Below are 5210 nucleotides of genomic sequence, written 5' to 3'. Positions count from 1 at the left end.
GTAAGCTGTGTGTGCATAATAGGCCCTGGTTTGCAGATTTGGGATGCTGCTTAAAACTCACAGAATGGGAAACAATCTGCGGGGAAGTGCCTGAGCAACCTTCATGGAAAGGGGTGGACTGGCCATTGAACTTAGAGGGAGGGTTCCCAGTGGGCCATTGTCCTGGAGGGGCTGCTGATGGCTAAGAGCAAGCAGCACCAAGCCCAGCAACTGCACTCTGCCTGAAAGCTCTCCCAGGAGAAGGGAACAGGAGAAGGGAACATATTACCTGACCTCCATTTTGGGCATGCCACTGGCCAGGTCTGAGCTGAGTAGCCCCTGTGGAGCAAGCCCTGGCTCCCCCATCTGCACTCTGAAATAATGCAGCCCAGCAAGGGTGGCAGCCCGTTTTAGCTCTCTGGTTGAACTCAGAATGCCAAACTCTAGGGAAGCCTGGGGAACACGCAAAGCAAACTGCAAGTACAGATGCCATTGCTTTATTTATTTGTTTGTTACATTTTTATACTGCCTTCTCTTGCGGCTCAGGGTGGTTTACAAGGAAGGTGAAATCCAGATTTGACAGATAGAACATACATTTAGTGTTGGCATCTCTCGGCAATAATAATAACACCCAATAGCATTGAACATATAATTATTAGTTGTTTAACTCAGCCTTTTTCAATCTTTTGACTGCAGAGGAGCTCCTGAAATGACCTTTCAAGCTTCGAGGACCCCCAGAAGTGATGTCAGCTGGAGACGCCTCTCTGCCACACCCCCTGGAAGTAACATGTCACTGGAAGTGACATCACCACCCATACCTTTTGGCATCCTTTTGCTCCCCACCACCTTTACTAATACTACGGTGGTTCTGCCTCATGTTGGCTTGAAAGAATGGCAGGAGCTCAGAAGACATCCCAGCCCCTCCACAGTAAGACACAGCCAACTCTCCCCTTTGATTTTTACACTCGCGGCTTAACCAATGGCAGAGGCAGCCAGTTCCCTAGCTTGTGGCCAAGTCTATTAAGGCAGGAGGGGAAAGGCTGTGGACCTTCTCTGGGGCTCCTGCGGACCCCTGGTTGGGGATCCCTGGTTTAACTGTTAACATTTTTGACCGGCATTACAAATAAAGTCACAAGGATGGGGGCAGTGGCAGGGAATTACCGTCTTATAAAAGCCTTTTTCATCCGGCTTGCTGAGACCCACCTTTCCACGTCATTCATGGATGTTGTTGGTCTGAAACAAAAGAACACTTCTTGTGATTTAATGATATCTAGAATTTGTGCAGCCCTTGCTGTATTCAAAGCACTTCAAGTATGTTATCATTGTAACCTTAAACAATGTCCCTCTAAGGTAAGCCAACATTATTATCGCCGTATCACAGATGAGGAACTGAAGCACAGAAGCTGGAGGTGGGGTAGGTGGGGGACCGGGGAAGCCTTGTCTCAAGCTACCTAAGATTTTGAGACTGGGGTCCTCCAGATTGTAAAAGACTTTCTAAGTGGCCCCTTGATGTTACCTGTCAATTTGCCAGAGTTGATCAGTTAAAGAGCTCTTAAATTTCTAACAGATTTCTTGGTGTTTATCTTCTTATTCATTTTTTGGCTTTTCTGCTGTTTAGATTGCCATTTACGATTCAAGATAAGATGGGTAATTTGTTCGTGCAGTAATATATCTGCTATTTGAGGAGGAGCTGATATCCGGTGTTCTTGAGATGTCTAATTGTCTTTCTGTGTCTGCTAAATATTATGCTTGAAGTACTGATCTGTGTATTTGCATCTGTATTGCTGGTTGACCACCATAACAAACAATGATTGGTGATTGTGTATGTTGCTGCTATTTTAAGAAAACGCCTCGAATTGTCCCCTGTTAAGGTGGCAGAAAGATAACATTTACTTTTCCAAAAAGAAATAATATTGCCTAGGCTGTTCTAGGATCCTTCCTTTGCAAATGAGAATGGTTCTTCTATGCACACTGCAGACGAACACTAACTCGGAAATGCCCCCTCCCCGTTTTGTTCTCCCTGGGTGTCCATAGGTCTCGAGGTAGAAGTCGAAAGAATGTGTCCTGCTCGTGCATTCCACCCAGAGATCCCAACATCCACCCCGCCCCCCATCTGGCATATAATGAATAGCACGCCTCTGACAAGCAGGTACAGCAAATATTATTGTTGAACAGCGAGAGCCTGGTTTGGCTCAAGGGGCTCCTTCCAAGGTCATGCAGAGGAATGAAATGGTGGAGCCAGAAGCAAAAACAAGCATTCTCTTCTGCTGGCAAAAGGTTGTTGAGATTAAATCTTGAAAAGAGACTTGCCTGCTTGATTGCCATTTCGCAAAAGGCCCGCTCTTTGCTTGTCCTTTTGGGGATGAAGGACTTCAGAGCCACAATGGGTGTTGGAGTTTCTTTGCATCGCTCATTAAAAATCAGAGATGGGAATTAAGAAGCTGATGTTTTTATGGGAGATTACTGGCCCCTCAGTCTGATGGCCGTAGATGAAACATTTTGGACACCACCTCTTGAAAGGTTTTTTCTGGGGGGGAAATCCAGTGCATGCATACTTAATTTTGCAGTTGGGGCAGGTGAGTGGGTGGGGCTTAGTGATGCAGGGGCTGGGGCCTCTGCAGAAAAATGCCAGCCTAAAAACTGGCCCCTGATGTCCTGCTGCCCTCACCAAGGGCGTTGGCAGAAGGTCTGTCTGCCTTCGGCTGTGAATCTCCTTGGCATGTCCCCACTGTCAAGGAGGTGGGATTGGGACTGGCAGCCATCGGGGACGGGTGGCCCACATTGATCCTTGTGCCACAGGGAAGGCTGTGGGTGTTCGCACCAAACGTCAATTTGGCATTGCACAGTTGTGGGTTGATTCGAGCATGTGGTTCTCACTGCCCATGCGAGCTTGACAGGGCCCAATGCGCCTCCATCAAGTCTGGTGCTCAGGGCATGAGCCCTGGTATCCTTGCCCTAAATATGCTGTTGTAGGAATCCCTTTGTTATGAACTCGGGAGTGTCAGAGATGCTCAACTTGGTTCTGTGTAAGGGGCTGATTCACACATGCATGCTCCTTGCCTGCTAAACTTGCATACACAAAGAACCCATCATAAACAAAAATCCCAAAGCAAAATTTCATTTCTACCAGATGCCCCACAAATGCAGGGGCTTGCTTGATCTCACCTGATCTCAGAAGCTAAGCAGGGTTGGCCTGGGTTGGAATCTGGGTGGGAGACCACCAAGGAACTCCGAGGTAAGCAATGGCAAGCTACCTCTGAACATATCTTGCCTTCAAAACCTCACCAGGGGTTGCTACAAATTGACTGCAACAAGGTCTGATCTATTCTACGGTGCTTGCCAATGTGCTCCTGACACCCCGCATATTCTTGAGCCTTGCAGGAAAAATCCAAAGGGTTTTGGGTGGCATAGGGAGGGGTGTTTCCGGACACCTCTGGTTATCTGACTGTCTAGCAAATTGCTGAGTTCATCCTGGGCAGGCACACAGCAGCTATGTACACTTAGCTTGGTCACAAGACATAGACTCTCTCATCCCTCTGTCTGGCAAACGTCTCTCTGTGGCTGTGCTGAAGCAGGTCTTCCCATTTCTTTCAAAACTGAAAGTGAACGGCAAAGCAAATAATAAACTGTTAAGCCCCAGGACAAATGCTTCCCTCTTTTTCAGGCATTCAGTTCTGATGCACCAGCTGTGCGTAGGGGAACATGCGCCAACCCCAGTCCTCACGATTCTTACTATGGTGAACAAGGCAAATGCACCTATGGTTCCCTGCATGTGTAGCCAGTTCGGTGTAGTGGTTAGGAGTGTGGACTTCTAAGCTGGCAAGCTGGATTCGATTCTGCACTCCCCCACATGCAGCCAGCTGGGTGACCTTGGGCTCACCACGGCACTGATAAAACTGTTCTGACCGAGCAGTGATATCAGGGCTCTCTCAGCCTCACCCACCTCACAGGATGTCTGTTGTGGGGAGAGGAAAGGGAAGGTGACTGTAAGCTGCTTTGAGACTCCTTCAGGTAGAGAAAAGCAGCATATAAGAACCAACTCTTCTTCTAGATGTACATAGACCAACCTTTCTCAACGTTTTGACTGTGGGGGAGCCCCTGAAGTACTTTTCAGGCTTCAAGGAACCAAGTGGTGACTTCCCCCTTCAGAGAAGTGGGTGCAGAAATAAGATGCATGACCGAGCCAATCAATCAATGAATCATTTACCGTTTCCATTGTGGAGAAAGAGACTAGGCCTGTAGAGCAACAGGGGAGGTGGGTCCCAGTGACATCCAGTGATGTCAGTGGCCATCTGAACATCTGGGAAAGGCTGCATGATCCCTGGGAAATTCTTGCATGACCCCAGAAACCTGGTTGGGAATTCCTGATGTAGACCATAAAAAATCTAGTGTTCTGTTTATGTGGGAGAAGGCATGTGTTGTCCTATTTAAGAAACATATCAGGAGGATCATGGGTAGTGCCCACTTTTGTTAGATGTGGTTGAAAGACCCTTCTTAGGGTTAACCATTTGTCTCAGAGTAACTGTTCTGTGCCAGCACACAACACCTTTTCTCAAATCGAAGAAATACCCCATGGCTCAGTAGATTTAGGGATTCCCACAGTAGACTGAGGTAGGAAGGAGGTGATCTGGAGCCATTCAGCTTTGGCGCCCATTAAAGTCAATGGTCACGAACCTCTTGTTCGTGGTGCAGGGTGGTAAGGCAGCTGACATGCTGTTTGAAGCTCTGACCATGAGGCTGGGAGTTTGATCCCAGCAGCTGACTCATTGACTCAGCCTTCCATCCTTTTGAGGTCGGTAAAATGAGTACCCAGCTTGCTGGGGGGTAAACGGTAATGACTGGGGAAGGGAATGGCAAACCACCGCTGTATGGAGTCTGCCAAGAAAACGCTAGAGGGCGTCACCCCAAGGGTCAGACATGACACGGTGCTTGCACCTTTACCTTTACCTTTAAAGTCAATGGTGCCATTGACTTCAATGGGAATTCCAGGGGCTTTCCGCACAAGTACCAATTTTGCTGAATGTTTTCAGTATGCAGATACGCTATATTAAATAGTGGAAATTCGTCATTCTGCATACCTTTAATTTTAGTGGAATATTGAAGTCCCAGTAGCGTTGTATTCATTCCCCACAGGTTTCCGGTCTCGCTGGAATCGCAACAAAGGAAGGGATATTTTTCTGTGCTTCTTCCCGCCCCTGGCTGTCAATCAACCAGAACAGCCAATGGATTGT

The 5210-nt window shown here is 47.7% G+C and overlaps 1 protein-coding gene across 2 annotated transcripts in view; it reads left to right on the top strand.

Moving 5' to 3' along the window:
- The window catches only part of LOC143822063 (uncharacterized), a 71502-nt gene that overhangs the window by 1225 nt on the left and 65067 nt on the right, over positions 1–5210 (top strand). For both annotated transcript variants that reach the window (XM_077306667.1, XM_077306670.1), the window contains exons 2-3: positions 676–907; positions 2014–2128. The gene's annotated coding sequence lies outside the window, so the exon portion shown is untranslated. The remainder of the gene's footprint in view (positions 1–675; positions 908–2013; positions 2129–5210) is intronic.

The sequence above is a fragment of the Paroedura picta genome, chromosome 12 (assembly GCF_049243985.1).
Source record: "Paroedura picta isolate Pp20150507F chromosome 12, Ppicta_v3.0, whole genome shotgun sequence".
Classification (NCBI taxonomy): Eukaryota; Metazoa; Chordata; class Lepidosauria; order Squamata; family Gekkonidae; genus Paroedura; species Paroedura picta.
This window is presented reverse-complemented; position numbering and strand designations above follow the sequence as displayed.